General features: G+C 39.8%; 1 long non-coding RNA gene across 1 annotated transcript in view; it reads left to right on the top strand.

Annotated features, from left to right (window-relative positions):
• LOC148004684 (uncharacterized) overlaps positions 1–12,453 on the top strand; it is a 101,189-nt gene that overhangs the window by 7,363 nt on the left and 81,373 nt on the right. The window lies entirely within an intron of this gene.

The following is a 12,453-nucleotide window of genomic DNA, read 5'->3' as shown; positions in this document are numbered from 1 at the left end:
CTTAACTCTACTTCTGAGCTCTAGCCCTGTATCTTTAACGAGGACCCCACGGTGTGCAGAATATATGTACTTTTACTCTCTTTATCTAAGTTGGTAGGATGGAGATCCTTACCAATCTAGTGACTAATTACTCTAAGCCAAAATGTCCCTCAGCGAGGCTCCCTTCAAGACTGTTCATCCTTATGCTTCTGTCCGCAGGTTTCCCTGCTGCCTTTTGGCAACGGACCTCAGTCAGAACACGGCCACACAAGAGCTTACATAGGTCTAAACTTGCTCTCACGTTTCCAGAAAGCTCTGGGCTAACCTGAGATTATAATGTTCTTTCTCCTCCCCGGTTTTTGAGCACTGACATATATATATATGTATATGTATATGTATGTGTATGTGTATGTGTATGTGTATGTGTATGTGTATGTGTATGTGTATATGTATATGTATGTGTATATGTATATACTATATGTGTGTATGTACATATATATGTATATATTTTTTTCTGAAATGGTTCATTTATCTGTGACGCATATTTCACCAACTGCAGGCTCCTTGAGAAGCTCTGAATTTTGCATTAACTTAAATTGAATAAAGTCGTGCTGGCCAAATCAGAGGTAGTAATAAGTGCTCATTGAATTGAACTGCAGGGCTCATTCAGTGCTTTCTCCCTGCATCCCCTAAGGACTGAGACAGCTAATAGGAAACAAAATAACCAACAGAACCTAAATTAGGACGAACCTCAAAGGCTCTGGGTGCTCTGGCAGTGCCACGGATTTCTTTTATAATTTATTTTATAGCTAGCTCTGAGAGACAAGGCCAGGAATTACACTCTAACAGGTGGAGCTCGAGCAAGATAACATGTATTTTTAATACCATTCTTTCTGTCCTAAAAATAGAAGCATAAAAACCATCACTCCTGCAATTCCTCCCGTTGTTCCCGTGACTATAGTGGGCTCTGCCTCTGTGGACTAGAGTTTCACTCAGACGGTCATAATCCATCTTTTCTGCAGCGTTCCCCCTTGTATCAGAGTCTCCTTTTCTGTTTCCATTTGCCATATCATTTTCTGATATATAGGCAATTATACCACTATAGTTCATATACTCTCATCCATGTTCCTTTGGCCCTGGAATGCAATCTGTAGAATAAGAGGGACTTTTGGCAGCTTTACTCACTTTATGTAACCCAACTGCCCTGACCAACGCTTCACATACCCACCATGCTCAAAACCCAGATAGGTTATCTGGACGAGAAGCTCCAAAACTGATGGGAAGCCTGACTTGAATTCCTACTGAATTTGTCTCCCAGATACTTTATGTGCCTGTGCTCAGAGGTAAAAGGAGTAAAATCATAATGTCAGTGTACTTATGGTAGGTGCGGCTCCCTAATTTTATTCCTCTCTGAAATAATTTTCAAGCTTACATAAGTGTCCAACATGGCTATATCATGCTGCATCAGTGCCAAGAATATTTTGCTTTCCCATAGAAAAATCTAACCCTTACTTTGGGGGTGGAGTGTAAAATTTCAATTAATATAATTGGTTATGACTTTGCCAGCAAGCAGCTTGCTAGCTATGTACTTTGCCTAGGGCTACAGGTAGTTGAATGAAAAAACCACATGAAAATCTCTTTAAAGGAAAAAAATTTCCATTTTGACTACAGTAGTTCAGAGTTGTAAAAATAACCTTTACTGGGCTGTTATTTTGGGAACTGGACATTCATTATTACTTTCTCACTCAAAAAAAATATAGGAGGCAAGAATGCTGGCTTGCCAGTTGATAGTGTCCCTGCACCCACATGGCATACACATGAATAATATAAATCTTTCTAAATTTAAAATACTTTTCCTTACAATAGATTCTGATCACTCTCCCCTCTCTCATATCCTCCCTACCTCCTCTCCCATCCAACTCTCCACCTTCTCCCTGTCTTCTGGTGAGTTTCCATGCTAGCCTGTGTTGAAGCTATCCACTTGGGATATCCTTCTTGGAACACTTGAAATGGATAAATCAGATTTATTGTCTGGGTTTTCTATTTACATATGTTTCCATTATTTGAATACAGTGATGCATACCATTCCTTAAAGCCTTCCTACTTGTCAATCTCTGAGCAAATGAACTCCCAATCTTAGCTTTTATTGTAGTTAACTCAAAAGTAAGCGACGGCAGCTAGCAGAAATTTAAGTATGTCTTGCCCACTTAGGCATTGTTTATGGGCTGCCATGAAAACTGGTGTGTTTCTGACTCTCTGCTTTGGCAATATAAGCCTTTAAACTAATCCCGTTCAGAAATTTTGATACCAGATTAATCTGACAAGTTATCTCACAGTGTACACATACATACATACATACATACATACATACATACATACATCATACATATTCACACTCATGTGTTCGGTGGTAGGCAACTCACTTGAATTAGGTTGAATTAGAGATAGGACAAGAGATGTTGACCCTAAACGTCAGTAAAACTCTGCTTCTAGAAACATTTCATAGGAGAATGAGTCATTCCTTATGGTAGTGGACTCTTACCCTAACAATGCCCTAAAACAATGACTACAGGCCATGTTTAATAGAACATGTCAACAGGTGTTGAAGGTAGAATGAAATAAATGATTTCTCTGTAGAGGGTGAGAAAGCGGTGAAGCTCTATAACAGAGCTTTTTTCAGTAAGCACTACTGCACCTTGTTATCCATGGCTTAAGTAACTGGACGGACAACAGGCATGAGTGGTTTCTTCAGATCTGTGGCAATTGGCTGTCATGTGGCATTCGACTTCTCTACCAAGCATCGTGTCAGTAGACGACACGAAATGCAGTCAGTCCAGGTAGCACATTAGCCCTACCTCTGCTGCATTTCGTGTCGTCTACTGACACGATGCTTGCTAGTGAAGAGAAACACCAAGGGGTTGTGGTAACTAGCGTAAGGGGCTTGAAATAGCTAAGGAGATGCAGGGGCTTCCTATCATGTATGGAATCCATAGGAACCGGTGACCAATTCCTCACTGAGACTTATACTGGGTTTACCCCACCCTGTCCTTCACAAAACTTCATTAGCAGTCTCACAGGCCATCTTCTTTTGAGAGGCATCTTTCATTGAGAGGCAAAAAGAATAGTCTTCAAAGTAAAGAACTGATGTCAGTTGAAGTGTATTTAGAGCAGGATGGCTCAGAATGGACAGGAATGACCTGGAAAATTATAGGAGAAGGCACGGATGTTTAAATTTGTGAATTTGCCATTAATTAAACAAAAAATACCCTCCAGCTGTCTCAAGGCAGAGCCATCTACCCTCTGCACAGAGAATACATGAAGAGAAGTATTACAATTCACAAAACACAGTTACCACCCTGCACTTACACAAGAGCTTTGGGAAGTATTGATTTATTTGGGGAATTAAGGTGACAACCGAAGCCCATACCTTAGTGGTTTCACTGGCATACTTTATTCAGCCATTGGCAAAGCTGTCTTTGAGCTGAGGTTTTGTGAACCCTGGTTCCCTGTTGGTACTATTACCTGATGCTGCGTTGGGCTCTATCACCTCTCTGTTTAGTGATAGCGCTTGCTTCTGTGATTCAGCAATAAAAGATAAAACCTGCCATTCATGCAAACACATGGAACCAGAAGACCTTATGTTAAATAAGCTGGACACAGAAACTAGATGACCAGATCCCCCATGTTCACTTACATAGTGTGGAGGCTTAAAAACAATTGAACCTGACTACTAATGAATACTGATGAAGAGTGAGATGAAGGAGGAGATGAAGAGGATGAAGAGTGAGATGAAGGAGGAGATGAAGAGGATGAAGAGTGAGATGAAGGAGGAGATGAAGAGGATGGAGAGTGAGATGAAGGAGGAGATGAAGATGGTGAAGAGTGAGATGAAGGAGGAGATGAAGATGGTGGAGAGTGAGATGAAGGAGGAGATGAAGATGGTGGAGAGTGAGATGAAGGAGGAGATGAAGATGGTGGAGAGTGAGATGAAGGAGGAGATGAAGATGGTGGAGAGTGAGATGAAGGAGGAGATGAAGATGGTGGAGAGTGAGATGAAGGAGGAGATGAAGATGGTGGAGAGTGAGATGAAGGAGGAGATGAAGATGGTGAAGAGTGAGATGAAGGAGGAGATGAAGATGGTGGAGAGTGAGATGAAGGAGGAGATGAAGATGGTGGAGAGAGATGAAGGTGGAGATGAAGATGGTGGAGAGTGAGATAAGATGATGAATGCCCTGGAGAAAGGGATTAAATGAGAGTCAGGGGTCTGGATGTAACCAGTTCACACTATCTGAACGTGCTGAAACACCACACACAACTCAATACTTACAGTTAACAAATGCCAATCAAAAATAAGGCTAAAAGTCATTGGGGCCATCTTAAGTTCGTAAAACAGTATGATAGTTAACTGAAAAGCACACCCCCGGGATCCAAAATATGAGCCAGAGAAGATTTAAGTTGAAAGCATTTTCTTCCTCTTTCAAAAAATAGACTTCGATCACAGTATTATTTTATAATGTAGCATAACTCTGGTTTGGTTGAGATTTATATATTTGAGTTATTTGATATGCATAAAGGTATGCATTCTAAGAAACAAATGCATGTTTATTGTATATGTATATGTGAATCATTCTGTTTGGTAAAATACAAAATATTACAGAATCTATAGGTGCTTGGAGATTTTGTTAGTTCACCATTAAAATTTTATTTCAAAACTTCCCTCAGAGCTAGTTCTTGATACCAACACATCATCCTGTCTTCTGCCTCTGTCACTGCAAAGGTCAAATTCATCCAAGATGTTGGTAAAAGATTTATTTACAAACCACTGACTCTCTTGTATTAGCTCTCTGTCCATCCCAAGGCATTCATCAGACTGCACTTAGACCATCCATCATCCTGGCCCACAGAGCCTTCTAATATTGCTTATACTAGCTACTGGGGAGTATATGAACACATGTTCTATGCTACTCTTTTAAATTTCCTTTAATTAGGCCACTCTGGAGCTACTGGGACTATAAGAGTATCCAGGGGATACAGATGAGAGTACTCAACCCTTAAATCAGTCTCCATTCCAATTGCCTCTCCACATAACTGCAAGATGATCTAATAGAGTCCTAGGATATATGCTTCTATGCTGGTCTGACTGGCTGTGTACCTTCTCCAACTAAGATCTAGCTCTGCTCTCTTCTCTTTCTCATATTTCTTCCTTCCTGTGATTCTTACAGATAGACCTATGTCTACAGTAGCAAATGATGTAGTCTGTTAGTCTATAGGACCAAGTAAAGAGATGTTTTCAAGATTAAGTATTCCCTTTAGAATATCTGTATCTCTATGACATGGAATGGTGGGTTAGAAAAAAATTTTTACTAAAAATGTCCACTGATTGTACTATGACCTTTAATTCAAAGAATTAATCAGAATTCTCTGTGTAAGAATAATATTTGATTTATCGAATAGAAAGCATGGGTTCTATCTAAGCATGGCGGCTCATGCCTGCCATACTAGCACGTGAAAGCCAGAGGCAAGAGGATTGGTGTGAGTTTCAGACTAACTTAGACTATGGAGTGAGATGCTCTCTCAAAAGGAAAAACAATGGGAGTAAAAGAAACACCATGTTTTGGGGGTACTGTTAGTATTCAGCAAATAAAAAAAGAGATATGGTTTAAGCTGCAGCATGGTGTGACACATCACCTATATTGTAAAACAGCAGGATAATCTGGTGGTGTTCCATTTATACATTATTTGATTTTACAAAGCTATACTAACTCACATTAAGAACTTAAGATAAGCCAGAGGTCTTTTAGACATGGGAATAATAATCAACAGAATAGACAACAATTCTGTTCTTTATGAAAGCTATACTCTAAGTGAATTGAAGAGCTATTGAATAGCAAATGCAGAAATTATATGAATCTCTATTGTAGTAGACATTTCTGTGCAATAGAAATTAGGAATTAGAGTTTGTATGGTAGGAATTCTACTGTAGTTCCTATTACAGTAGAAATAGTAGAAAATTGTAGAAAAGTAGGTTGAAGGGAAAGGAGCTGGGGGTCAGAGTTTGGGTGAAAGAAAGCATGTAGCTATGTAGATTGTAGATGATTAATGTGGAGACATAGGGAAAGTGTGCGCTAAACAGAGATAGAAGTTGACAGCAAAGGAAATAACACGATGCCTGGAGAACTTTCTCTAGAGATGGGACAGCTGCAGCACAGGGTGCCACCATTCCATAGATTTGTTAGCCAATCCAGTAAGAAGCAGTGCCTAGAGTCTGTCTGTCTGTCTGTCTGTCTATACTATCTATCTATCTATCTATCTATCTATCTATCTATCTATCTATCTATCTATCTACCTATCATCTATCTCTACATCTATCTATCTATCTATGTATCTATGTATCTATGTATCTATCTATCTATCTATCTATCTATCTATCTATCTATCTATCTCTACATCTATCTATCATCTATCTATCTATCTATCTACCTATCATCTATCTATCATCTCTCTATCTATCATCTATCTATCATCTACTCATACTGTAAGGAGAAATCGAGCTGCCCAAATGCCAAATCAAAATAGATGAACTTTTTTTCATCAAAAATATTATTAACTCAAACTTCACTGACTTCTATTTACAGTAGCACAAATGTGAGAATAAATCTGAAGCTGTTAACGAGAGATGATAGCTAACTCAGGCCAACTAATATGCTAACTCGGGATTCTGCTCTTCACTCCATGTTTTCGGTATAAAATATTTTAACTTTAAAATGTGGGAACACATCGTGATACTTTGTTGATCTTAAGAAACCTAGAGGAGAAGAATGTTGGAGAGGCCTGCATCGTCATTAAGGGCTTGCTCTGAAAGTGCAAGGGCCCACCTTTGGTCCCCAGAACCCATGTAAGAATCCAAGCATGGCCACATGAGTACTCGTAATCCCAGATAGAAAGGCAGAGAGAGATGAGCAGATCTAGGTTACCTTGAGGCCAATGACCGACCCTATCTCATAGATAATTGGCATTCCCAAGAAATGTCACTTAAAGTGTCCACACATGTGCCCAAATGTGCTCAAGACTCAGACACAAACACCTTTCTCTTACGAATAGAGAAGCTTAGAGGGATTGGCGATGTAGCTCAGTGGTGGAGCACTTGACAGTCATACACACAAGGATGTAGGGTCAGTCCCCAGTACTGGATAGGGGGAGTGGGGAGAAAGAAAGAAAACAAATGCCTGTGCTAACTCCGTACAAAAAGTCAACACAACATCTTATGAATTAGAAATCTAAGCAGGATATGAAAGTCAAGTCACCTAGCACTGCGTTCCCAGCTGTCTGCTCGGCAAACCACCTCATGGTATTTAGATTAGCTATTGTTCAGACACTGGAGAATAATGATTTCACAACTTTCCTGGCTGTTTTTTTTTCTTGTTGTGTTAACATAGTTCAAAAATGTAACTTTGATTTTTTTCAGTGTTTAGGGATATGATAGACAGTAGTCTCATTTTATTTTTTAATAAAAAGTCTCTTTACATTCAATTGCATGTGGTAGATATCAACCAAAACATGACTTTGTCGTTAGCACAAATGGAGAAAAAAAATATAAACCATCTCTCCTGCAAAAGAGTCAAGTGGAACCTCTAATCTTAGAAGCATGCTGCTTTAGAAACGCAAGCAAGCAATCCAGTCTCTATTTGACTTCGGAATTTAAAATTAAAACCACATTTTATGTTAAGTCTTTGACAAAAGTGATGATCAGAGAGATGGGAATGTGAACTTCTTTCTAAACCAATTTCGTTACCAATATGGAAATAAAATCAAATTTAACTGTTTTTGAATCAACCAAAAATAAAATGCATGGGAGCCAAACTTTACCTCTCTATTTCTAGGAAGTAAGCCTAGCATGCTGCTTCTGGATTTTACTCATCCAGATGAATTCTCCTCACTCCAAAGTTTCCCACTCTATAGTTCAAAAACAAATTCAGGTATTTATTATTTGAACAATAGAAATAAACATAATAAAGCATGCCTATGGAGTCTATTAACTGACGATATCCATAGCTAACATTTTCACACACTTTGTTTCTCTTGGTCCAAGCCCTGGTTGGATATTTATCTTTTCATTCATGTGCATATAATTAGCATTATTTTTAAATAACTGGCATCGTAGTTTGGATCTGAAAGCTTACGTTTTCACCCAATAGTTCTGTAGGAGCATATTTTCACGTCGTTTTAGATTGCTCACAAATCTATTTCAAGTTGTTGCCTAGCACCGTGTGTGCACCATAGTGTTAGCCGACCAGGTTTTCTAGAGATGATTCTTATTTTGGAGAGTTATTCCTCAATTAAAATGATTCACTTGATGAGAGCAAGCAAAGGCATGGAAGCAATGTCTACTTAAATCTTTAAAACACTTGAAGACATGTACTGAAGAGAAAACTAAAGCATTTCCAGTTTCTCAGTCTTAGTACTAGTGAAGTCGATCCTGCCATTAAAAGGAGACATGCTTATGTGGCAAACCAGATGTATGGGGCATCAGAGATGCTGGGTCTTCCCTCAACCACTACCAAATCAATATACGTATACAATATATGTATATGTATATGTACTTCATATACATGTATATATTCTGCCTATTTTAAGAATAATGGCTAAACTTAGTGGATCAATAAAGACCTTGTTATCTGTTTCTGTTATCCCTGGATAACTCAGTTGTATAACACTGAATTCATGTCTCAAATACAGTCCAGTAAAAAGGATTGTAAAATGAATTATGTAAGTATGAGATACAAGCAATTGCTATATTTTTTTGTTTGTTGTTTGCTTTGGAGCAGGTTCTTATGTAGCCCAGGCTAACCCTGAACTCCCTGTATAGTCAATGTCCTTGAAATTCTTTTTTTATATAACTCTCACTGCATCTCTTTTTTGACAGTTTTATACACAGATAAAGTGTATTCTTATTGCTATAATGCTTCTAGTCTCCCTCCTACAGCTACTATATCCCCTCCCTTACAAAGTTCCTTTCATGACTTTGGGGTTTGTTGTTTGTTTTTTAATACTCATCCATTGGAACCAGGTGGGATCCTCATGGGATGGATGCATAATTGAAGTTAATGGCCATCTCTCTTCCAGAGTCCATCAGTAGCCAACAGTTCAACAGGGATTGGCAAGACCCTATGGACCACTTCCCAATCCATGATTGATTGTTGAGAGACCCAGTCTTGTGCAGGCCAGATGGAGAAGCCACGGCTACTATAAGGTTATGAATGTGTCAGCTATGGCATGCACAGAGGAAAGCACATTGCCTTTCTTCCTGTCTTCCAGTATTTACATTCTTTCTATCACCAGCTCACTTGTCTTAGTCACTGTTCTATTGCTGTTAAGAGACACCATGACCACGCCAATGCTTATTAGGAAAACGTTTTATTGGGGCTGATTTGCACTTTCAGAGATTCAGTCCATTATCAGCATGGTGGGAAGCATGGCAGCAGGTCAAGTTTGTGCTGGAGAAGGAGCTGAGAGATCTACACCAGATCTATAGACAGCGTGGAGAGAGAGATAGAGAGAGGAGAGAGAGAAAGGGGGCGGGCGGAGGGAGAGGGAAACTGGGCCTGGCTTGGGCTTCTGAACCCCCAAATCATACCTAGTAACACACTTTCTCCAACAAGGTCACACCTTCTAATCCTTCTCAAGTAAAGCCACTCCCTAAGGCATTCAAATGTAAGAGACTATGGAGGCCATTCCTATCCAAACCACCACAGCACAGCACACCATACCATCTGCCATCCCCATATGTAATGATCTCTGGACCTTTGAGCTCTGGCATTAACTTGATGATTAGGGCTGAGGTCTTACCTACCACATACTCTCAACATCTTGGGCAGCCTTTTCACCTCCACATTCACCACTTTTCACTGCTAAGTGTTTTCTCCGAGTAGCCTTTGTCTACAAGTGTAAATATGCACATTTAGAACACAGCTTGGTGACATGACAAGCCAGCTAAACAATAGTAAGCTAACCCCGACAGCCTAAGACCTCCTCAGCCATAGGCTTTGGACCAGGATGTCAGCACCAAGTTTGGATTCCCTCCAGTGGAGTAGACCTCAACAATCAGAGTTATACCCATAAGAGCTGAGCCTTTATTAAACAGGTTAGCGTTATCTTGCCTGGCAGATTGGTATTGTAGTTCATGTGATTCATAGCTGGCCTGGGCTTCATTAATGTCCTTTTCTGCTGCAGAAGCCTGTGCAGTATCTCCTGGCGTCATGAAAGCTAACCACCAGGAAGGAAGTTTTCAGGCCAGTTCTAGTTTGATTTCTCTATATCTGGTTACAAATGTGTGTAGTGTCTTGAGCAATGGTGTCTTATCAATTGACTCTGGTGAACAACCAAAAGGAAGGCAGGGCCTTTGGAATCTCTGATAAGTCAGAAGGAAATATTTCATATCTGGTGTTGGAGTTTTGTTTAATAACCCCTGGCTTTTAGCATTATCCAGATCTCCATTCTCTCTCTCTCTCTCTCTCTCTCTCTCTCTCTCTCTCTCTCTCTCTCTCTCTCTCTCTCCTCCCATCCCCCTCCCTCTCTACCCCCTTCTTCCCTCACCCTTTAATTCTTCCTCCCCCCGTTATATATTTGGTCAGCTTTAAAAAGTAGTAAGTTTAGGCTTTGCATATGCTTTTCAATTTAGTTAAACTATAAAGAAAAGTATTTTATGAGATTTGCAGTTAAATGGATAAAATGAGGTAGCCCTCAACACAGAAAGGTAAGTGCCACATGTCCTATCTCCTTTGTAGACCATAGCTTCCAATCTTTAGATTTGGGTATTTCCCTTGGAGTACGCACAGAAGTAAGGAGACTTCAAAATGACAGAGTTGAATTGGGGGAACTTAAAGGGAAAGGAGATAGCAGAGAATAGATAATATGAATACAGAGAGTGGGCGTTCAGGGATGGACATTTTTAGCAGGTATAGGAAAGGTAAGTCAGAGTACAGTTTGGGGAAGAGACTGAGGGTTAACCAAGACACTGGACGTCTGATCGTGATTCCTACCTTGGGAGTATTAAGATGAATGCTACTTACATGATGCTGAAATTGAACCAGGATCATGCACACTAGACAAACAGTCTATTAGGATATACCCCAGTCCATGAATGATGGAATTTTTTTATTTTTAAATTATTTTTGTTCGTTCCCGATTTTTATTCACATTTTAAAAAGGGTAATGATGCAGGAACATTTTCTCACCTCAAAATCTCTTCTTCTTAAAGTAGCCATTATAATTGTGTAGCCTTTTACTCCTAATCACGACTCTAAACTTCATCGTGGTTGGAGAGTAAACTCTGTATGATTTTAATTATTTTAATATGTAAAAGCCATTGTACACCCACATAATGGTCTATTTAAGTAATATTTAAGTAATGTGCTTAGTGACTTCTGTGTCATGGAGAGTGTTTTAGACTGCTGAGTGGATACACAATGCTGTTCATGACCTCTGTATCTTTATGAACCTTTTATCTGCTTGTTCTGGTTACTTCCATATGGGATCAGAATTCTGTACCTGCGGATATATGGTTACTGTCCCTGTCAAACAGTTTGGCTTTATATATTGTGAAGTTACCTTACCAGGTGCATTTCAGGTTATTGTATCATGCAGAATAGCCCTCGTTGTAAAGACCAACCTCATTAATATCAGTTAGCTACTGTACTTTTCATAACGAATAGGATGCAAATGAACGATGTCACTGCAGTTCAGTGTGGCGGGGTCTTCTTAGCTACAGGTCACTGTTGCCCAATGCTAGTGCACGATCAGGCACACGCTAGTCAGAGCCAGGACCTTGAAACTGCAGCATGCTTTTCTTGATTTGTCCTCAGCAGCACATTAAACACACCGAAGAGATCTTGGAAATGAACAAATTAACTATGGCTTCTACTTGCTTTTGGGCCCTTGTGCAGCTCCTAAAAATTACTCATGTGCGATCATATTTATGTCTGATGGCTGAAAAATGCTGAAAGTCTTCCAAAGCCCAGATTAGATACCCCTAAAGATTTATTCGGGGAGGCTGACAATAAATCATAGTTCCTCTGCCACTGTGCCCTTTCTGCTTTACTTTACAAAGAGATCATGAACCTCCAAGTTTTACAGTTTGTGGGAATCGTTGTTTCCCCTTTTGGTCAATCAGAGCTCTAACCACTGATGCCCTCTGCTTTGTCTGCTTTGACCACCACACACTACTTACCTTGGTCAGCTCTTTCATAAATGTGTGACTCTTGTCACCTCTCTGAAGACAAAGGGTTATCAGAGTCCCATGATCAGAAGGTTTGTACCTAACTCCTGGGAGCTGCTGGCAATCTGATGAGGTCGGATGTAGACAGTGTTGCATTCTGCAGGACCTTTGGGAATGTTTCACAAGCAGGCATTTTCATCCACTGGGTGCAAAGGACCTCTCTCTCCTGAAAGTTTGCTATTGCAAACTTAAATACGTTA

The sequence above is a fragment of the Rattus norvegicus genome, chromosome 7 (genome assembly GCF_021556685.1).
Source record: "Rattus norvegicus strain SHRSP/BbbUtx chromosome 7, alternate assembly SHRSP_T2T, whole genome shotgun sequence".
In the NCBI taxonomy this organism is placed as follows: domain Eukaryota; kingdom Metazoa; phylum Chordata; class Mammalia; order Rodentia; family Muridae; genus Rattus; species Rattus norvegicus.
Note: the sequence above shows the minus strand (reverse complement) of the source record. Positions and strands in the feature narration are given on the sequence as shown.